Source organism: Macaca thibetana, chromosome 15 (assembly GCF_024542745.1).
Source record: "Macaca thibetana thibetana isolate TM-01 chromosome 15, ASM2454274v1, whole genome shotgun sequence".
Lineage (NCBI taxonomy): Eukaryota > Metazoa > Chordata > Mammalia > Primates > Cercopithecidae > Macaca > Macaca thibetana.
The window spans coordinates 64,711,179-64,735,988 of NC_065592.1; the positions used below are offsets into that span (position 1 = coordinate 64,711,179).

The 24,810-nt window shown below is 34.0% G+C and overlaps 1 protein-coding gene across 6 annotated transcripts in view; it reads right to left on the minus strand.

Annotated features, from left to right (window-relative positions):
- Nucleotides 1-24,810, minus strand: part of CCDC171 (coiled-coil domain containing 171) — a 380,335-nt gene that overhangs the window by 127,229 nt on the left and 228,296 nt on the right. Inside the window, exon 22 of one of the 6 annotated variants that reach the window (XR_007719876.1) lies at nucleotides 14,621-14,711. The exons of the other annotated variants lie outside the window; for them this stretch is intronic. The gene's annotated coding sequence lies outside the window, so the exon portion shown is untranslated. The remainder of the gene's footprint in view (nucleotides 1-14,620; nucleotides 14,712-24,810) is intronic. 6 annotated transcript variants of the gene reach the window in all.

Below are 24,810 nucleotides of genomic sequence, written 5' to 3' on the forward strand. Positions count from 1 at the left end.
AATGACCCACACATTTTTTAAGTGTATTTTTTCTTATCCATAGTTTCTGAAGTTTCTATAATAAGCATGTGTTACTATTGAATAACAGCAAAAATTATTTTAAGTCAAACATAATTTTATATTTCTAAAGCTTCAAATGTTTATTAAGGTAATAATTTTTAATTAATTATAAAATAAATTGAAATTCTATTACTTCACACCTATGAAAACATTTTGTGCAATGAAAATTTTTTAAAATAACAGCTTTATTGAGATATAATCCACATACTAAACAATTCACTCTTTTAAAGTGTACAATTCAGCACGTATTCATAGAGTTGTATAACTATCACCAATGGAGGTCTTTTTTGAAGTAAAATTCTTTAGGAAAAAAAAAACCTTATCAAAACAATGTGGCTATCTAAATACAGTCTCTCTCATTGTTTCAGCAAACTCTAGTTGAAAACTGCATAAGAGATACAAAGTGTATCATTCTGTTTAGAAATGGTTTTTGAAATAAAAAATTTATGAAATGAATTCCCTGAATTGGAATATTTAATTAATAAATGTGGTATAGTACAAACATTAAAGTTATCTTAAAGAGTATGCATATCTCTTCAACTAAGATTTCTGGATGCCAAGCGAATCACCCAACATAGTTCTTTCTCATAAGGGTACAGTATAGCAGTGCTTTAGACCATTAGGCCGCTAGGAAGACCAAGCCCCAGGGGATATTGCTTTTATAGATTTTCTTTTGTCTAATGGGAAATATCTATGGATCTACATTCCTACACACTAAAAGCTAATGGCTTATTCAATTTGGTATAAAAAGTTAGTCATACAAAATGAAAGGAAAGACAACAACACAAGTGTTATAAGAACTAGGCTACATTTCCTGAGTCGGGGGAAAAAATAGAATATTTAAAGAAAAATAAACTTATTGCTGTCTGACTGTTTCTTTAAATAAACATCTCTAGATTACAATACATTTAGTTAAAAAGCTTAGTAAAATTAATGTTTAAAAAGGAAATAAGGCTATTTTCAGCCCTACTGTTACAATAACTAAAAAATTACATTAAAATAATTAATTACATAATTGCTAGGTGGATCAAACTGTACAGGTTGTCACAGAAACTATAAACATAAAATGATATAACACCCAAATTTACAAAAGGGCTGGGTAAGCAAGTTAGGAATGAAACTAAAGAATAATATATTTTATAATAAAGCCCGAAAATCTGTAAGATAAAACAATTAGGGCCGGGCACGGTGGCTCATGCCTGTAATCCCAGCACTTTGGGAGGCTGAGGCAGGCAGATCACGAGGTCGGGAGATCGAGACCATCCTAGCTAACACGGTGAAATCCCGTCTCTACTAAAAATACAAAAAAAAATTAGCCGGGTGTGGTGGCAGGCACCTGTAGTCCCAGCCACTCTGGAGGCTAAGGCAGGAGAATGGTGTGAACCTGGGAGGTAGCGGAGCTTGCAGTGAGCAGAGATTGCGCCACTGCACTCCAGCCTGGGCGACAGAGTGGGACTCCATCTCAAATAAAAAAAGAAAAAAAACAAAAAATTAGATAATTTACAATAAAAATACAATAATAAAAGATGTTGGTATATAGTACAGTTTATATTTGAATAAATTTCGATCTTCGTATCCTATATTTTATATGAGGAATTTAACTACAAAGTTACGTAATTTAAAGTAATCTTCCTTAGGGATACTATCTTTTATTGTTTTCTAGTAATAACTACACATAACGTAGGTGACATATTAATAAACTGAAGCGGAAGCTCAAATAACTTACCCACTTTCAGGGTTAAATAAATGGCAGTCCTAGTTAGAACTCACATGTCTAGTAAGACAACAGATGTTAAGGTATCCTATAAACGGTAAAAGACTACACAAATGTAAAAGGCATGGTTAATATAATAATCACACTTCTACATGTAATGTCATTACAGAGTGTTCTTTAAATCTCCACCTATATATGATAACTTATGAGGGTCTATACTATTTCTACCTCATTTATTTACTTACATATATACACACAAATATGTATAATTTTTTAAATTATTTTATCACACTTGAAAAAGATAAAAGGAAATTTTAACAAAGAAAAGTATAAAACACGTTACTTTTATAAATAGGCCATGTGACAGATGATTAACAACAAATGGGGCGAATGGGCAATGAAAACTCACCTTAAAAATTTCCAAATATCCTATAAGATTTTGTTGTATAATGCCTCATGATTATCTGTACCTTATTCTCACATAGGCCTTTGAAAATGTCTTCCTAAATGGTGTCAATATAAAATAAAAAAGCTAATTCTTCCCAGTAAACTAACTGAAAGTGATCAATAATAAAATATGGAATAAAAAGGAACTTCACAAAAGTATTCAAAATATATTGAATGCTATTTGTTCTAAGCCTCACATATAAAGCACAAAACTCTTTGTGATAGACTAAACATACTAGGTAACAGTGAAGTAAGGTGGGAAAGAAATAGTTAAAACACATTTTAAATGACAAAAAAAAAGGAGGATAGTAAAGAGAACCACAAAAATCCTCTCAACTGGGAAATATACTCAGAAAAGTACAAAACAGACAAGTGGTAGCTAGATTTACTGTGACACACGGCATGTAAGCAGTAATGTGGCAGTAATGTTTTCTCAGAGTGTAAAGCAAACTGCATTTGGCTGCACTGCAGACCTCAAGACACAGAACTACCTGCAAATGACAACCATCACGATGCTGCTATAACAAAATCAGCTCTTATATGACCTCTACATTCTCTTAGCAAATACCTAAGAAACACAAGGGGACAGAATACACATGGGCCCTTCTGTTGGACCATACCAGCTATAGCATACTCAAAAACTTGGCAGAGCTAACAACCCCAGCTATGTGGAGGTCCAAAAAGTTGCTGAATTCCCTGGCAATATTTTAAATGAGTCAAGCTATGACTTAAGTTGTAAAAAACTATCATTTAGAATTTAAATGCTGTTTTAAAATCATTTGAGAATTACCTAAAACAAATGTCTAAGAATTTGAAAAAATGTGAATAATTTATAAAGGGCTTCATATAGTTGGGTTTCTAACATTTAAATAAAAAACGATTGGAAAAATCTTTCAACTTCGAGAATTGTTTTGGTGATATAATTGAATAATAGGGTAAATAAGCCTGTTAATAATTAAAATACTCTTACATTAATATTTTCACTGTACTACAAAATTTAAATGGCTATTATTTAACGTGAATGTTACATATTAACTATTTTTAATAAAAGTAAATCAAATGCCAACTCAATAAAATTCAATTATTTAAGAGAATCTGAAGGTCAAATTTAAAATTGGGGAAATAAATTTAGGTTATTTTAGACTTAAATGTAAATAAAACAAAGTTTTGAGTGTTTTCTTAAAATTTATTCATTGGATGACTTTTTGTGCATTAAGTATTTTACTACTGATTTCTATCTTAATTTTAGAAATACGTCCACGGGGGAAAAAATTCTGGACAGCAAATGTTTGCTATGGGGAGTGTTCCACATATTTTCCTGTACACGTAGGACAGTGCCTCTCACATTGTAACTATTCAACAAATGCTGGCCATTATAACTGCTGTTATTTCTCCTACAATCACTAGCGGGAAAAATTACTTGAGTAACAACTAAGTACCATTATTATCATTATAACTCATGCATTTTATAATTACATCAGTTTATTTGATTCTTTATAATCCAGTGAGGTATATACTATTACCATTCCTGTTTTACATGAGAAAACTAAGAATCAGAGAAGTTATTTCCCCAAAGTCATGGAACTAGTAAATAGGTTTATGCCAAAATGTGAGCCCTTCTTCTGAATCTAAAACCTTCTTCTAAACTCTGTACTACAGTAGTATTAGTAACAATGTCTTCAGATTTTCCATAAAATCTACTAACTGGTAAGTCACCATGGAAATGTAAAACCAACATTTCTCTTATTTTTCAAACTCCATAAAGTCAGTAAGTTACTTTAATATACTTAAATGGTTGTTTTCTACTTATATTGAAGTCCAATAAGAGCTTCAGTATTATTTAAGGATATACTTTCAACATCAAAAATTGAAGAATGCACAACTCAAGATCCCTTGTGTGAAAGTAGGATCACTGTCATCACTTATTAAATGTACTAATAAAAAAATAAATATTTGTAAAGAAATGATGAATTATATAGCACTCCACTGTAGTACAGAATTTTATATAATTCAAGACACATTGGGCTGTTGCTTTTTTTAACCTTTCAAAATGCAATGGACTTAAATATCTTTCCTTTACGAGTTAGCAACAACAGCACTTAACTTTCCCTGTAGATCTTAAAATTTGACTGCCTAGCATAGTATCACCTTTCAAATATTTGTAACAGCAACCCACCCTATCACAACAGTATATCAAGATATCAAGCTCAATAATACAGCACCTGTAGCTACCTCTCCCTAGTTAGGGAGATCTTAGCTGCTATGTAAGAAGACACTTATGTGCCTAATTTAAAAAAAAAAAAAAAAGTCATCTTTAAAAAATTGGTATCCAGCTGGACGTGGTGGTGAATGCCTGTAATCTCAGCACTTTGGGTGGCTGAGGTGGGCAGACTGCCTGAGGCCAGGAGTTCAAGACCAGCCTGGGCAAAATTTGAAGGGGATGCTTGAATTAGTGGACTCCCAACTCCCATGCTTCTTTAAACTGGAATTTGCTTTAATGTTTTCTATGAACTTTTGTATAAGATTTTGTTTAAAGAAAGGGTTCTTTGGCTCAATATATTTGCCAACTATTGCAATAGAAAGCCATGGGAAGCTTCTGAAGGATTCCACGCTGTGAAGCAACCTTCTCTGATCTGTTTGGGAATCACATATATAAACTATAACTGTCTAATTAAAGAAATACAAGAGGTCATTCTGGCTGTATCGTGATAGCTCATTTAAATCTTTAGTGGAATTCTAACCAAGGTTTAATACGATTTCACCTATGAGTAAAAGATACAATGATATACTAAGTTAAAAATGATTTTAAAAGAACTGGTTTATAATAGTTTTCCTTAATATGATAGAGTATTATGTCAAAATTTACTTTTACATTACTCAGAGTGTATATTAAATATTTACTTTCTATAAATGCACATTCTAGCCATATATTTTCTATTTCCATTAATTATTAAATCCTACAAGGTATCTAAATTATATGATAGAGAGCCATAAACCCTAAGTCAGAGCAGAAATATATGATGGAAAGAATACTATTTTAGGAACATCAAAAAGTGGATTAACAATTGAACTCAGTGATTGTTTTCTAAGAAGAACTACACTATTTCGTCTACGGTTTTAAAATGTTTTCAGTTATTATGCTATGTTGTTTTGAAGTAAAAGAGGGTAGAACAAAGTTACCATTGGCAATAACCATTGAGTGAGATTTCTAAAAGGGTTGGTACCGGTTTTCCCTTTGTGCGATAAATCATGAAAATTATTTTTTAACATATCTGAGTGAAATATATAATTTTTAACCACTCTTCACTTGTATTAATTAAATAAAAAGAGAGTGAAGCTGAGTAATACAGAGTTGTTAAAACAAAGATGAAGGCTCACAACTAAAACAACCACACTTTCAGCAACCGATGGAAGCATATTCAAAGTACTGTTGGGACAAGGCAGAGGGATGGACTCAAGTCTCTGGGCAATTTCTTGAGGAATTGCGCTTAGGAAAACCCCTGTATTTGTTCAGGCAGTAACAGTTGAAAAATAAATATATATTCTGGGGAAGTAACATAGCAAAACATAGCATTTTATAGATTTGCTTCAAATGGAATTTTCCTGTATAAGAGTGTATGTGTATATATGTACATGAATATATACATACTCAGTAAATAGTACCATTTTGGTTACAAAGAGCTTGCTATAAAATTAGTATAATTTACACTTCTGATCCCTCTGTAACCAACCCATTCACCTGAGGAAAAACATAGTTGTTCTAACCTTCTAAATGAGCGAGATCGCCATCTGGTGGTGATGCCTTAAAATGTCAGGAATATGGCTTCTAAAGCCTAGAAAATGCTCTGTGGCATGTGGTAGACGTTGAGTACATATTCTAGAACATTCAAATTTTCTTAAACAACAAACAGCATAACACAGGGAATAACCTTTTTCTTTTATACTTAAAAAACCTCTAGAACAAGAAAGTAAAGCATCAACCAGACATACAGCTCCCGGAGATAAAGTATTTTCAACCCTACTGACCAAACTAAGGAAGAGGGCTGCAGATGTTAGAATGTAAAGTTACAGCAAATTTGGCCAATGTGGCTATAACTAGAAAGCAGACTATTTTTATACATTATATGATGAAAAAGATAAGTTACTGCAGTAGATTTTATTATTGGTCAAACTATTTGTTCCACCTCCCAGAGGGGAAAGTATATTCTGTTCCACTGATACCCAATTTGACGATGTAAATTAGTGGTGTCCTTTTTGGAAAGAGGATTGTATATTCCCCGTCCTGTCAAAATCAGGAATGGTCAAGTTACTTGCTTTGGCCAATGAAATGTGACTGGAAGTAAAATGTCGCTTCCTATCGGAGAAAAGAACAGCAATGTCCCATGTAGACACCTTTAAAACAAGACCGGCCAGGCGCGGTGGCTCACGCCTGTAATCCCAGCACTTTGGGAGGCCAAGGCGGGCAGATCACGAGGTCAGGAGATCGAGACCATCCTGGCTAACACAGTGAAACTCCGTCTCTACTAAAAATACAAAAAACTAGCCGGGAGTGGCGGCAGGCACCTGCAGTCTCAGCTACTGGGGAGGCTGAGGCAGGAGAATGGCGTGAACCCAGGAGGCAGAGCTTGCAGTGAGCCGAGATCATGCCACTGCACTCCAGCCTGGGCAACAGAGCAAGACTCTGTCTCAAAAAATTATAAAAATAAAAATAAATAATAAAAAAAATAAAACAAGACCAACAGCGTTCCAAAGAACGCTCTATCAGCCTCAATCATAGGGTATGGACATATGAAGCAGCACACAGCTGACCCATGATGACTATGCATAATGTGTGAGAAATCACTTGCTGTTGTAAGGCCACTGTTTAGAGTTATTTGTCACTGCAACATAGGAGAGGGTATCTTAACCCATTTTTCTACATTTGGCAATTTACTCTAATATTTATATAACCATGAAGTCATCAGGAGATACTTTAGAAAATCAGTGTCTAGGCTCATTTAATATTGGATCATTGGCAGAAGATATGAAGTTTAATTAAATATTAAAATCACAGTAAGTCATTTGAGACTTAGGTCAGTATGTAAATATGAGAACATTACAGAAAAATAATTTAATAATTTAAAAAATTGAAGACAACAAAATAAAGAGGGGTACAATACTGTAAAACATAATACTATTTTTAATACATATATGATAAATTGCTACCATGCATGTATATATATGTAAATAGGTACACTAAAAAATATGAAAGGCATACACCAAAATAGTAATGAAAACACTTTTTTCTTGTATTTTTTATTACTTTCAATATAATATGTAAAAACTTTATGTAATTGAAAATGCAACTGACAGGCGCAGTGCCTCATGCCTATAATGCCAGCACTTTGGGAGGCCGAGGCAGGTGGACACTTGAGGTCAGGAGTTCGAGACCAGCCTGACCAACATGGTGAAACCCTGTCTCTACTAAAAATACAAAACTAGACAGGCATGGTGGCGCACACCTGTAATCCCAGCTACTTGGGAGGCTGGAGCAGGAGAATTGCTTAAACCAGGGGAGGCAGAGGTTGCAGTGAGCCGAGATCACACCATTGTACTCCAGCCTGGTCAACAAAAGCGAAACTCCACCTCAAAAAAAAAAAAAAATGTAATTGATACAATCTTCATAAGCTCAACTTTCATCACAAAATCTTAGTTTAAATTTAGATACAGGATATCATAATAGTAATTTAAACTGATTTTTAATGTGCTCTAGTAAACAAAGATAGGAAATTGCTCAGTTATATAACATTTTATCAAATGGTAAATAAATACAAATACATGAAATATGTAACTAAATTTAATCACTATAATTTTTTCAACTCTTTGCGGGGGGAAATATTTCAATGACCTGTTTCCCTCTAGGGAATAAACAGGGCCTTAGTATTTATTAAGCTAATAGTTACATCATAATACATCTGATTCCCAAGATTTTGTCAAACCCTCTCTCCAATTAAAGTTGCTTATTTTTAAGACTTTTAGCCATGACACAGCTTAGAAACCCCAAATCAAAATTCTTCACAGATAAATGATTTTCTAAATTCCACAAGGACTCTATGTTCCTTGTCACGGGACACAGATCAGAAAAACAGATGAATTCTATTTCCATCACAGAAATGATCTTGATGATTTTGGTTTGCTTTGATACTCTGACTTTACCCCTAAAATAAGATAAAACCACCATAAAGTGCATCCTGTTTCATCTATCACAGTGATTTTCCTTGCTGGTACCCTTAACAATAATCCTTGTAAAGTGCATATACCTCCCTAACCACATTTTGGCAATTGGCCAGGCTTTTGCTAGCAAAAGATAAAACTGACAAATATGCTTTACCCTTTGCAGTTTCAGGCATTCTAATTTTATCAAGGTTAATACTACTTTATACATTTTCTGGACTAAAACATAGAAAATAATACTCGCCAGCACTCCATAAGATCAAAGCATTATAAAGTCATATTCATTGAGTAGCCTCTTAATAGTGAATATACTAAAATAAAATGCAATTTGTTAAGATTAATAAATAATGGTGTTTTCCAAAATAACATCTTAAGTAGTGATGTGATATAACAGTGCAATATTACTAAACTTCCAAATAAAACTTGAGCATGTTAATTAAATGTTTTCTATAAACAGAAAGGTATAATGATTTAGAATACATATCCCCACATGGAGTAAAATTACCTCTAAAATGAATTAAACATTGCCACTTAATCATGCTAGAAATATGAACATATAATTAGATAATTACCTCCAAAGACTGAGACATTTAAATTTATGCTCATTCTACTACAAATGTAATATTCTAAGGTTGGTTACTATGACTGACGACAATTAAATTAAATATTTCTGAAACAAAACCATTGCTGAGTCTCAGATTAATGATAACTAAAAATAATCACGCTCAAAAAGTGAATAAATTTTAATTAGTCCTTTAGGTTATAATGTACTATTTATTAATTTAAAATTGGGCCCACTGAAACAACAAGTATTTTCATAGTTAACCTTGGAATATCTGTAATTAAACTGTACAGTCTGGGTCATTTTTGTAGTGCATTCAAAGAAAATAATTTTTCTAAGACAGAAAGTCTTACTACAGTATTGTCATTCTCAATAAACATCTCTGAGTTCAGGTCCTTGCTTCACTAATTACTAGCTCTGCAACTTGGGCTAAGTTAAACTCTCTGTGCCTTTGTTTCCTCATCTGCAAATGATGGGTAATAATATTTATCTTAAAAATTGTTTTAAAAGTTAGATGAGAAATTATTATCTGCAAATTATTTAGCCAAGTGGCAAGGAAATAAACCCTAGCCATTTTTATCTAATGCAAGGACAAATGCTAACAACATTTACATAGTCCCTTAAGCCTCCACATTGGAGGTTTATAAGTTTACAAAGAATCCTCATTGTAGTTAATAATAAAGCACTAAAGCAAATACAAGTCATAAGACAATAAGATTGCATATTTGTATTAATAAAGCATTTTGGCATATTACCAATTCAACTAATTACAGAGAAAATTATTTAAAGAAATGAAAGACTTACTCAACAATGGCAAAAATCAACTTCAGTCACAGATTTTAAGTGGCATAACATAAATGAATATCATTTACAAAATTCCAAATAGTTTACATATATTTGAATACTTCAGTTTCCAGATGGAAATGTATAAAGTCATGCACCACATAAGGTTTTGGTCAACAATGGACCATGTATACTACGGTACTCATGTCATGAGATTATAATGAGGCCGGGTGTGGTGGTTCATGCCAGCACTTTGGGAGACCAAGGTGGGCAGATCACCTAAGGTCAGGAGTTTGAGACCAACCTGGCCAACATGGCGAAACCCCATCTCTACTAAAAAGTACAAAAGCAATTAGCTAGACATGATGGTGTGTGCCTGTAATCCCAGCTACTCAAGAGGCTGAGGCAGGAGAATCACTTGAACCAGGGAGGTGGAGGTTGCAGTGAGCCGAAATCACACCACTGCACTCCAGCCTGGGCAACAGAGCAGGACTCCATCTCAAAAAAAAAAAAAAAAAAAAGGTTATAATGAAGCTGAAAATTTCCCATCACCTACTAATGTCTTGATGATCCTGACCCTGTGTAGAGCTAGGCTAACGTGTGTACTCATGTCTTAGTTTTTACCAAAAAAGTTTTAAACATTAAAAAAGGATTTCAAAAAGAGAAAAACACTGAATAAGAATATAAAAAAAAATTTTTGTACAGCTTTACAATGTGTTTGTGCTTTAAGCTAAGTGTTGTAAAGGAGTCAAAAAGTACACAGTGCTTATAAAGTCAACAGCAGTATATAGTAATGTCCTACGTCTTCACATTTACTCACCACTCATTCACTGAGGCACTCAGAGCAACTTCCAGTCCCTCAAGTCCCATTCATGGTAAGTGCCCTACACAGGTATATGAATTTTATCTTCTATACCGTATTTCTATTGTATTTTTTCTATGTTCACATAACACAAATCCTTACCACTGTGTTACAATTGCCTACAGCACTCAGTATAGTAACATTCTGTACAGGTTTGTAGCCTAGAAGCAACAGGCTTTACCATACAGCCTATGTGTGTAGAAGGCTATACTATGTAGGTCTGTGTAAGTACATTATATGATGTTTGTACAACAAAATTGTCTGGACACAGTTCTCAGAGCATAGCCCCATCCTTAAAAGACACATGACTGTATTTCAAATGAAAATGCAACCTCATTTAAGGAAGGCACATGAAGAGCTCAAATGCCAACCACAGCTGAATAAGGTCAAATTAAAGGAGAAAGGGATTTTACTTGTATTTCACCACTGGATGTCCACTGTAGATTTATTTAGCATTTCTATGGCATTTCACACCAAAAGTTTAAAAAATAAATTTTCTTATAGAATTAACTTTAACAAAAAGAAAAATAAGATCATGGGAAAAGTTGATTGAGTTGAAAAATAAAGACACCCTAAGGAAAATTCCTTGTAAGTAGTACTTCTTTACAAAAAAAAAAAAAAAAAAAAAAAAAAAGGAAGAGGCTAGTGCAGGGGACAAAAAAGAAATCAAAACCAAAATACTCAAACACTCTCTAACTGTAAGGGACTTTAATATTGCAACAAAACCAAAGAAAGAAAGAAACCAAGAAAGGTCATACACATTGGTATTCAGGCTACCAGGAAAAATATGATTACAAACATTTTTTAAAAGGCAGTTTTGTAAGCCTATTGATTCCTTTTGCACATTTCAAGGTAAAGTAGTTACTTTATAGTTGACTCAATAATATTACAAAGATCTGTCAGGAGTCTGAATTTAATAAGAACCCTCTCTGGTTTTTTTTTTTTTTTTGAGACGGAGTCTTGCTCTGCCACCCAGGCTGGAGTGCAGTGGCCGGATCTCAGCTCACTGCAAGCTCCGCCTCCCGGGTTCACGCCATTCTCCTGCCTCAGCCTCCCGAGTAGCTGGGACTACAGGCGCCCGCCACCGCGCCCGGCTAGTTTTTTTGTATTTTTTTAGTAGAGACGGGGTTTCACCGTGTTAGCCAGGATGGTCTCGATCTCCCGACCTCGTGATCCGCCCGTCTCGGCCTCCCAAAGTGCTGGGATTACAGGCTTGAGCCACCGTGCCCGGCCCTCCCTCTCTGTTTTTTAAAGAAAACCTAAAGACAAGTTAAAGCTCAAAACTAACTGGAACAAATGGTACGCGAGTACATTTGCTTAACATGAAGTTCACTTCCGCAATAATCCCATTTTTCTTCTAAAGCACTGACTTATAATAAATCTCTCCTATTGCACTATAAATTCCAAGGTCACAGTCAAAGATGTTTATTAGTATAATTACAATGTAGAAAAAATACCAGTAAGCTTCCAGTTCCAGGTTTCATACATTAATAGAATAAGAAAATTAAGAAAGTGTCAAGTGTGTTTTAATTCTTCAGCTCTAAAGATTCCTAATGTGGTGCTCTTTCATTACATGATCTAATTTTTAGTGTTGTTTGCATTTTATCTTTGAAGTTGCTAACATTTTTTCAAACACTTACAAAGTACAGTTTTGTTATTATAAAAATTAAGGGCCAGGTGCAGCAGCTCACACCTGTAATCTTAGCACTTTGGGATGCTGAGGCATGCAGATCACAAGGTCAGGAGTTTGAAACCATCCTGGCCAACATGGTGAAACCCCTTCTCTACCAACAATACAAAAAAAAAAAAAAAATTAGCCAGGTGTGGTGGCGGGCACCTGTAGTCCTAGCTACTCAGGAGGCTGAGGCAGGAGAATGGTGTGAACCTGGGAGGCGGAGTTTGCAGTGAGCCGAGATTGCGCCACTGCACTCCATCCAGCCTGGGCGGCAGAGCGACACTCCATCTCAAAAAAAAAAAAAAATTAAGATATGGCCATTAGAAAAGAGGTAGAAAAAGTCAAAATTGCTGAAGAGCCAATAGGAACTCATTTATAATATAATGAATTACTCAACTTTACAGGCATTCTTCAACAGGGTCTCTATGTTCAATTTCTAAATACTTAAGATTCTTACAATTCTTAAGCAATTGAAAGATTCTAACCACTCTTAACCAGTGTTTGAAATCTATCTCTACAGAACTGTAAATATGCATAATACCAATAGATTCTTGATTATCCTTCAATATCCAATGGCTTTACTTTCTACTCTCAAAAATGAGCAATCAGTATTTCCAAGAAAAAGAGTTTTCCTATCTCCTTTTTGACATTATGCTTAAAGACTTTGGGTGCACTGTTCCACATGGTAAAGAGGATTGCATTAAATGAGAATATCTAATTCTCAATGTCTGAACTTCCTATTATTAGGGACTTTACTATCATTAGAATCAACTGAAAAGGCCAGACAGCTGTTTTACGGTTTTGTTTGTTTGAGGGGAAGTCTGTTTCTTAATATGCTTTCCTTCTAATAAGCATCAAATAGTAGTATACAAGTTAAAATATGAATATCCTGCTTTCTTCTGTAACTGGAATAAGATATGAATTATAATACTACAGAGGTTATTTGTGAAACCTCTGCTGGTTATAACATTTAAAACTAAAATAAATCTCAACAGGTCATCTAGATCAGATGAGTCTTTCATGTCTTCCTAAAAGTTTCCACCACCATAAAAACAAACAAAAACACTTTCTCATAAGGATATTTAATTTAAACTAAATATTCCATTGATGCCTTAGTAACTTAGGAAAATACAAAGCTATCTCCAATGGCATTCCAGCAAGGATTTTTCTGGGTACTACCAGTTATTGTCACTGCTTGAGGAACACTGACATGAATCTCAACAAATCACAGGCACACCAACTTTGCTACCGAAGAAGATAGATTATCAGTAGTAATCTCTTTTATTCAGCAGCAAGCTACTATTATGCTATAATTATGGCAAATACCATATTTGCTACCATTATTGCACTTTTTTTTTTTCAGCAGGGTCTCACTCTGTTGTCCAGGCTGGAATGCAGTGGCACAATCATGGTTCACTGCAGCCTCAATCTACTGGACTCAGGTGATCCTCCCGCTTCAGTTTCTTGAGTAGCTGGGACTACAGGCACATGTAACCACACCTGGCTAATTTTTTTATTTTTTATTTTTTAGTAGAGATGGGATTTTGCCATGTTGTCCAGGCTAGTCTTTAACTCCTGGGCTCAAGCAATCCTCCCACCTCGGCCTCCCAAAGTGTTGGGATTACAGGTGTGAGCCACCATGCCCAGACTACAAAGTTCTTTAAGCATATATAATATGAGTATCTTGCATAGCAAGTTTTGCATAGTATTTTCACTAAAGAGGGAAAACACATGGGAAGCAGACTTATATCACCTTAAATTTTAGATGCTTTAGACACTAAAATTACTAATTTTCACATCTCTGTTTATCCAATCCCAAGTCTTTCTATCTTTTTTCACATCTCCCTCTTCTCATCTTTACACATTTTCAGAATCAAGGCTTTCATTTTAGACATATTTAAGTGGTCCTAATTTCTTTAAATTTCACTTGGCCATTATCTTCCCTCAAGTTATCATGTATCGGCTTTTCTTCCTGCCTTTGCTAATCCCTCAAAGGTAAAAATCCATATCTACTACTTTCCCTTCCCATCCACACATTAGATGTAATAAAAGAGCCAATAGATTGAAATACAAATTCCTGCTCTGATATTTACCACCTGAGGAAACTTGGTCAAATTACTAACATCCCTGAGCATTAGTTTTCTAATCCATAAAAGGAAATTTTGGTGTCTATACTACAGGTTGCTGTGAGGACTGAATGCAACAATGTATTTGAAGTATTGATCAGAGAGCCAAACATATAGTAAACACTCAATAAATATGCTTGCCATTCTTTGCTGTGTGAAATCTGGCCTTTGAACTCACCATTCTCCTAGCATAGACAGGACTCAACATGCCAGTGTACAGTTCCCAGTCTTCCAAATGCCAGTCAAGAAGGCGAAAGCTCACTTATGAACTAAAGATACAAAAACCCTGATTATTTTTTCCATCAACATAAGCTATCTTCTGACCTATATTTAGAAAAGAGAAAAATATTACAGAGAAAATCATTTTCATTACAGTTTGAAAAAATAGTTTTCATTGTTTTCTCTGAAAAATATTAGAGAAAAATCATTTTCATTACTGTTTGAAAAAATAGTTCTCATTCTTCGACAACCTACAGCTTTTATACATAATATTCAGGCTTCTGTAGCACCCTATACAGAATGATGGTCCTCTCTATTCTGTATTGCACTTAAATCTATGCATGTCTGTTTCTTCCAGTAAAAGATGAAATGTGTTTGGGCCCAGGAATAGCTATTTGCTAAATAAATCTTTCTTTTGAAAGCTATCTTTTTTTAAGGAGTTCCTACATATAAATCTAAGAATATACAATAAGCAAAATTATTTTAAGCAAGTTTTCAAAATAGATCCAAACTGAACACCTAATATGTATGGGTATTTGATGTTACTGAACACTTTCTCAATAAAATTCTTCACATACGATTTCTCTAAGTCCTGGTTTTTTTTTTCCTGCATCTCCTCTTTTACCTCCTGCCTTGCAAATTTAGGTCTTTCCTACATTTGTTTGCTCTTCCTTTCATGCTTTCAAGGTGTTTCATCTATTTTTTAAATCTTTAACACTTTACTACAACCAACAACTATGCATTTGCTCACTAGAATTTATGATCATCTCAAAATAAAACAAAACAAAAAGCTGAAATCATATTTTTCACATTCCCCAAACTGATTCCCCTGCCCTCTTTGTTGTTAGCAGTATTATTAATCTTACAATGTAACATATTAATTCATCTTTTATTCCTTTCTATTCCTATATCCTCTACATTTACTCTGTCATGAAATCCTACTATTGAAGACTTCTAAGAAAGAAAGGTCCTCACCTCAGATTTTAAAAATGGATTCTAAGAAATAACAAGATTAATCCTTTTCCTTCATTCTGACCCAGAGGAAAGCAGATCAGGTATGGAGAATTCTAACATGAGTTACTGAGACACATAAAAAAATTACTTAGAAGCAGAAAAGCTTATTCAGCTACAACAAACTAAAGGCTCAAAAATCACAAGGTCTTTGAACTCAAGTGGCCTACTCAATCTAAAAGAAACATAACCTAGGGCACCCTCACAAGCTAGCTTAATCAGATTAAAAGGATAAAAACACAAAATTAGGAATAAAAAACAGGTGACAATATCAGATACATGGAAACTTTTAATGATTATAAGGAAAGATACGGCATTCCCCTAGGTGTATATGAAACACTTTCAAACTTGAATAAAATGAAAGATTTCTAGGAAAATAAACAAGCAACTGACTCAAGAAGGTTTAAAGTCTAGTTCAAGATGACTCTTCTTCTCTCTGGAAAAATTCCATTTTAGAAAGCAGTGAAAGCTTCAATCTTCAACCTAGAGTACATGTAGGAGATGTGTACAGAAAAGAGGAGTAATGTTCTACAACCTAGAAGAGGCTCAAGTTGTAAAACCACTACAACACAAGGCGGGAGTAAATCAAGCTGTAGAAGACATAAATTAATTAAAAGACTGTACTTGGAATGACCAACCACACCCATATGTCCCCCCCTCCACACACACATAATCATACAAAACTGTAAGCAGACATTTACCTGCAAGGGAGAAAAAAGAAGGTATTTATTTCATAAAACAAACTAAAACCAAATAAAAATTGAATGAGATCTCTAAGGGAGAAATAGGCAACTAGCTATGAGTGGTGGTGCCAAAAGGTTGCCCAGCCTAACAGCAAGCTCATAGCCCATTCACCCTAAAGGAAAGCCAACCAGTCACCAACTCTTAACTGCATACAAAGAGCTCCTAGTTAGCATTTTTTTCTTCATTCTTTTTTTCTTTTTTTTTTTTTTTTGAGACGGAGTCTCGCTCTGTCGCCCGGGCTGGAGTGCAGTGGCCGGATCTCAGCTCACTGCAAGCTCCGCCTCCCGGGTTTACGCCATTCTCCTGCCTCAGCCTCCCAAGTAGCTGGGACTACAGGCGCCCGCCACCTCGCCCGGCTAGTTTTTTGTATTTTTGAGTAGAGACGGGGTTTCACCGTGTTAGCCAGGATGGTCTCGATCTCCTGACCTCGTGATCCGCCCGTCTCGGCCTCCCAAAGTGCTGGGATTACAGGCTTGAGCCACCACGCCCGGCCTTCTTCATTCTTAAATGTGAATGACCAAACAAAGCTTTTCATAAATTTGATGAAAGCCTTTGTTCCAGTTACAATTTAGAACAATCTGTCATATGTTCCAGGGTTACATATGACAAATTAATCTAAAACATAATGGTGTCAAACTACTGTTATTAGACTCATGGATTCCATGGATCATGAAATAGAATATGGCACAGCAGGGACTGCTAGTCTCTGTTCCCTAATATCTGGAGCCTCAGCTGAAGGCTGGTGTATGAAGTCATCTGAAGGCTCATTCACATAGGTCTGGCATTTGATGCTAGCTTGTTGCATGAGATGCTAGCTTGTTGCATGAGACCCTAGCTGAGCTGTTAGCTGAGCATATTCATCCCTAGTTCACTATATGACCCAGGCTCTCCCAGAGAATGATGGCTGGTTTCCAACAGAGAAAATTGAGAGGGCTAAAGAAAATCTGGTAGAAGCCATGTCCTTATGACATAGTCTCAAAAGCCATGCACTGTCACTTAACAAAGGCCCATTCAATTTCAAAAAGAGGGAAATAGACTCCATATCTTGATATGGGAGTAGCAAGGTTCTAGAAGCACTTGTGGGATCAGAAATATTGCTGTGGCCGTTTTTGGAAAATATAATCTTCCATGGCCTTCAGCATAAAAAAGGGATCAACAAAAATAAATTTTTAAAAATATGAAGATCTCAGAAGAAAGAGAATTCAGAGAACTTAAATAATTGTTTATTATTATTTGCTTGTTAAACACCAGTTTTAAAAACTATAAGAAAATACAGAAACTTCAAAAAGGATGCCATGAAAAGAGAATGAGAAATTAAAAGCAATTCTTAGAAATTAAAATATGACTACAATATAAAGCATTTCAATAGAAAGAGTGAAGAGAAGCTACCAGAATGTAAAATAAGAAGATAGAAATATTTTTAAAATATAAGAGCCATAGAGGATAGAACCAGGATATTCAATTTCTGACAGACGAATAGATGTTCCAGAAAGTGATAAGAGAAAACCAAAATGAAGAAAATGAGATTGAATTTTGAAGAGTCTATGGAGTATTATTTCACAAAGTGAAAATGTTAACCCTCTGGAAGCTTAGTGTCTACCTCATTTTGGTGCCCTCCTACCACCAATACTGAACTGAACTTCAAATAATCTAAATAATACTCACTTGAAATAAATCATTTGACAGCTAAATAGCTATTAGCTGCAGATTAAGACACTTCTAGAATTATTCCAATTTCTATTCCTAAATATTTTAACCAATTTTCTTTTTTTAAAATAATCTCTCCTAGAGAGAAAATGCCCCAAACTTGAAAGAAAATCCTGTATCGGAAATAGGGAGGGTGATGAAGTTGGGCAATCCTGAGTTCAAGTTCTTTTTCTCCGTAGCCACTAAACCACCAGGAACTGACTTCAAGTTCTGACTCCAAAACTTACTAATATGTGACCCTGGACCAATTTATTAAAACTCTAACCTTTAATTAACTTTCTATTAGTAATTTATATTTATTTTTTATTTTCAGGAAATTAGAGGATTGCAGAGAACGTATGTAAAGCATCCACTTTATAGTGGTTACATTATTAGCATGACTCAGGATCCTCATGAGAATCCAAGGATGTGATAGCCCTATTTTCCTTGTACCTACATTATCAAAGAAACATTATCTGAACTAATACTGATCTATGCATTGTCTGATCTCGTCCGCTCCTTATTTATATCTTTAGTTATCAATCATGTGGTTGGTGTCTTTAATGCAGGAGACTATAGCAATCTAAATTCTACAAACACAAGGCAAATTAATAGGTTCTACTTCTAATAGTGTAAACTAGAAAAATATTCTCATCTGAAATTCAGTAATAGGTGGATGAAGAAGAAAATCTGAGGTTGATTCTCTTTTTTTCTATTCTGCTTCCATGCCACAAGAGGAACTTTGGGAGAGTTAGAGCAGGAGAAAAGTAAAAACTCCTTTCATCTCTTCAATAATACTACTTTTCTAAGTAAAATAAATGCATCACCATCATCCAAGTCTGAGAATCCAAGAGGAAAGGAACCATTTTAACAGCAAACTGGGCTGACATCTAAAGCCATGTAGATAATGACCACTTCATAATAGTACCATGAACCACATTGGAATCCAGGCAATGACTTGACCACCAAAGGCTGTCAGAGTAAATTAGAAGGGACCATTCTAATCAAAGTACTATGATAAATCTAGGGATAGACAAGAGTAAAAGATTAATAAGAAAGGTACTACATTGTTCCAAGATATTTGTTTCTTAAAGAGATCGCAGGATAGAAATTAGCCAACTTCCTATATATACGTTGTTCTGTTCATCTATTTTAATAAAAGATGTTTTTTAACTACAAAAGGAATTCTGCGAAAGTCATAATCTAGACCTTAGCTAAAACAGGCTTTGTAAATTCAGACCACGAGATCATGTGAAACAAAGTACTTGCCAACACCTGGGGGCAGCATACCACTAACTGTTGAAAGGGACCTAAGAGCAAAGCGCCAGCAGAAGACTGAACACGCAAATGACAAAAACCACACCCAAAACATGTCACAGAATATATTTCTAACAATAAACATCGTGACAGACATATATATACACGTATATTCACATATAAAATACATAAGTAAATGTATAATTATATATTAAAATGTGTTGTATATAAATTTTATTTTATATTGTATATAGACATGTAAGTGAAATAGTAATTTATTTATAGAAACTGTATAATGTATATACATATACCGAGTATGTGGATGTATATAGAGATAAACATAGATACATGATTTGAGAAGTGAAAAGCCAACATGACATGTTTTTTCATTTAATATAATGAGAATTTTGATAATAAATGGTACAACTTCTTCTTGTAAAGCTCAGAAAAAAATTTTCTCCACTGTGTGGCCTGATTAATTCAGAATATGACTAAGTGGCTTGATAGGGGAAAATCAGATTCAATGCTATTAAGTTTTCTTTAAGTGGGCAACATATGACAAGTAACATGAATGCATATTTTCAAGTCTAGCAAGGTCTGTTCTAAAACTTACCTAAAAATGATTTTGTTAAAAGGCAAATAATTTTCTCTGTCATGAAAATATTCTTATAATACACAAAGAAAACATCACATTATCAATTTTCTCTTTAAATATGTATAAAGTATTTTATTTTTCTTAAATATAAAATACGAAAATCTCCTGCTATGACAAATTAAAATTAGAATTTTCAACAGTAACACTCTTTAAGACTGTGACGGGCCCAAAGGGAATCAAGCCTTTCATGCAACATTACAAATATATTTGGCTTTTATATAAAGTGGTGTCCTCATGTGTATTGTCAAGTTCTTTGCAATTATTTTTCTTTCTTCATTTATGCAATGTAAGCAATATTATGTATCTTAACATGTTGTGACTGTTAAGTAAAATAATATGAAGTGCCTTGCAATGTGCCTAACCAAAGTATATGTGCTCAGTAATGTTAGTTCTCGTTTCTCAAACTACACCACAAATAACAAAATTAACTTTACGTAAAGTATATGAACAGAAAACACCTCTGAAAAAATTTATTATTCCTTTTTATGCTTAATGCAAAGCAAGACAATATACCTTTTCGTATCTGTCACACTGGCAAAGGTCCTTCATTTTGATTTGTTGTTACTGGTGTTTTAACCTAATGATAGCCAATGCCGATGAGAATGGAATTAGACAAGTGTGCTTACACGTCCTCTCAGAAAAATACCAGAACTGAGAAAAACAGCCACAGCCTTAAAGAAACACACACACACACATAACTTTAAAACATCTTTTATCTTTTGACACAATCTGCTTATTGAGCTCTATCCTGAGAATATAATCAGCTATGCAGTCAAAGATCTAATTATAAGATGTTCATCTTAATTTTTAATAGTGAAAAAGGAATATAATCTGAATATCCAACAACAGGAAAATAGTTAAATACATTTTAGCACATTCATGAGACAGAATATTATATGGTTCATTAAAATAAGTTTTTAAATAATCTTAATAACTGCTCAATAAATAGCAATTCCATTAACACAGTGGCTCAGGATTGTCCTTGATTCATCTCTCTGACATTCATATCTGATCCATTAGAAAATTACATAAGTGTTACATTCAAAATGCAAATACACGCAGAATCTAACCTCTCTTTACTCCTATCACCCTGTCCTAAGCCACTGGTCTTAGAACTGAACTAGATTATACTGTTAGCCTCCTAACTTGCCTGTGTTTCCACTTTTGCATACCTATAGTCTATACTTCAATAGATGCCAGAATGATTCTTTGAAAATATAAGTATAAATAATGTCACTGCATGCCCCCAAAACAAGATGCAAAACTATGTATAGCATATTTCCAGTTTTATTTGCCAAAATATTAATAATGTTTATGTGTGAGAGAGAATGAGATTATATACAAGTTATTTTGTTTAGTCCATGTTTTTTATTTTTTTCTTACTTAAGCAGGTTTAATTTAAAAAACCAATAGAATGTTTTTTAAAAAGTTTATACAAAGTTGAACTGTATGATTCAAATATTTTAATTTTAAAATATGATCCAATCAAAGGTTAGTACTCAATTTAAAAAACTCTAATTTCAAATTATGACTCCTTGAGGACAAATTTGAACATGAAAAAACGTTTTTAAAATTATATATGAGAACATGCACTTTGAAAAAAGAAAATTATCATAATCATAATAAGACATCATAATAAACAAAACGTGAATGTTTTACATTATTACATATTTTCTGTTGTTCAGGCTGACAAAAATGAAAATGACAACTTTTTATGAATCTTCTACCTTCTATCTTGAGTCTTCTCTGTTAAAATTATTACTTTTAAAAAGTGTCTGAGAGCTGTTGTTTTCTTAATTCTTTTTCCCTGACCTTGAAATATAATTGACTGTCTTACAGGTCTCAATGGTATAAGTCATTAGTAAGATAAAAATATATGGGATTAAAGTAAAAAGTGATAAGACTTTTAAATTAAGTAATGATGCTAATAATCCTACTTTATGAAAATAGGTTATATGATAGATGTTAATTATTATTATAACCAAGGTTTGGCAACTAAGAGATCTTTACATTTTTTAAGGAAAATGAGTGTTGGAGTTCTTTTGTTTAAAGGTTTACCAGAGAAAATATGGCTATTTATTCAAAATTAAGTGACTATATTACTTTATGCAACATTTTCATTCTGTACCCTCAGAGTAGGGCAAATAATTTTATTAATAATATAAATGTTAGAACCCATTTAAAATAAGGGGGTAAATATCCACAAAATGTTACCCTCTACCACAATTACTGTAATGATTACTCCATTTAAAATTTTAAAAAACATACTCTTTTTACTTCTTCTTCCCCATGCATGGTCTAAATGTAATTAACTTTTGAGAATGGAGAACAATAAAGCACAGAGTTCACATTCTATTAAAAATGAGACATGAGAGAGAAAAACCCAAAGCAGCTACAGGAAGGCAAAGAATGATACAGGGGGCTAGGAAGAGGCTTAAGTCTTGAGACCCCTGTGAGGCTGCTAACAGCTTGGTGGGATGAAAAACAAGATAGCAGAAGTAAGCAGATGACACAAAACAATGATGAAAAGGCGTGTGTGAATAAGAGTTGGATCAAGGTTACACAAAAGAACTATCTGGGATTCTTACTGTGAATAAATCTTTATTTTTTGCCCCTAAGCTAGTCTCACTTGACCAATGTCTAAGATTTTTCATGGACAGACTTACAAAACTGTGACAATTCACAGACTGTAAGATTTTATAATACTCCAGCTTCAGAAGTTCTCATTCATTTTCATATCAAAATCTCACCAACCATTAGGATGTCAATATTCTAATTACATTCAATATATATTATTTGCGGAGCCAAGTACTATACTTCTCACATTGTAGAGGCTCAAATATATGTATTAATTGCATGATGAAGATTTGTTTTTTCAGAAAAATAAATCAGTAGATTTGTAACTTTACAAAAAAGACTCTTTGCTTCATTAGATGATTCTATAAATACAAAAATATTTTTAAATTTTCCATATATAATAAAAATATCTAGTGTGTTTCATATGTAATTGAAAGTTATAACAATGTAAGATATTTAACTTTTCTCAGAAAAAAAAAGAACAACTTTAGCTACAATTGTATTTCAATCCCAAATGATTCAGTCATTCTTAATCTCAAACTTAGTAAGCAGAGAGCAACATTTAAAAAAAATTCATACAAGCAATGCCATTTCAAGGAAGTAACAGTTTCTGTACTATTCCCATTGTTTGCTAAAAATTCACAAATTGCTATCATTTCCTACATTTTCATTTATAAGAGCCTAACTTACTCCTCTTCGCCAACCCCATCAGCATATTATCTATGGGCCAAAATCTTGTTTTTAACAGATGATGCAAACATGAAATACACACCAAGTCAAAGAAGCATGTCATTAAATTATGGTTTGTAGACTAACTTGGAGAAATCAACTCACTTTGGGACAATGGAATGGATTTTCAGAAGATGAGCCCAGCCCGAGGCTGGTACCAGCTACAGATACCAAAAATATTCTGGGAAATCAATGGGCTATTTCAGATGCTTTGTTTTCCAATATTTCTGTATAACTGACAAAATTAATTAAGACTAGAAAAATTATCCCTTTCCAAAGGAACCACACAAGTGTCAAGGGGCCATGGTATTCCTAAGGCCTTCCATTTATTGAAACTGCAAATCACAGGCCCCTATTCTAAAATTTAATTATCCTGACCTCTTATTTCACCTTATATACAAATACAAAGTGATCCTATTACTCAACTAAATTAAATTTTAAAATTATTGTCTATGCACCAGAACTAGATCTACCATGGCTGCATAAGGCATTTGGCCTCCTTATTCAAAACTACAGTATTTTAAAAATTGACAAAAACCTAATGCCAATCAGCAAATGAAAAGCTAAATAAACAATGACTTGTTTACAGTATAGAATTCTGTATACCAATTAAAATAATCAATAGGGAGATCTCTAGCCCATGTTCTGGAACAAAAAGACACAATATACAATATTAACTTATAGTTTAACACACACACACACACACACACACAAATACATGTAAAAGTATACAGAATGTCTAGAAAGAAACACAGACATAATATTACTTCTGGGGAGGAGAAAAGTAACCAAAACTGTTGGTTGTGGTCAAAGGGAACTTTACCCTTAATTAGTTAGATGCTATAGCCAAAAACCAAACAAAAATATATGATGGCTCAAACATGATAATATCCAGAGTTTTGATCACATAAATTCCAAAACAGATGGTCCTGATTGGTGTTTAGTTGTCACCTAAATGGTGATTGCAAGACCCACATGTTCCCTCTTGTAGTTCCACTATCTTTAACACATGGCTTCCAAAGTCACCTTACTTGTCTGGCATTATGCCAGAAAGGTAAAACAATATAGAGTTATTGCACATGGGAAATTTCCATAACCATATAACCAATATGTAAGTAAGAAACATTACTTTGTTCACATTCCATTAGCCAAAACTCAATCAAATGCTAGCAAGCCCCTAAGGAGAAGGAAATGGGCTTGAAGAACGGTTAGCCAGTCTCTGCCCACAGGCTGCGTTTTTGGCTACCAAACACCCATTTCAGTATTCTGTTCACCCTTATTTGTACACTCTCTCCCCAAAGACGACAACCTAAATTCCCATCTAGTCAATGCATCCAGTTCAAAATCTAGGATCATCTGGTAGTGCTCAGTAATTACCATGAGGTCCAGATGTAGGTCCTCATAGTACAGCAGCCTATTAACTGAAAGATAATTTAAACCCATGCTCAACCCAATATACACAGATTTAATGGGGATAGGGAATGCACACC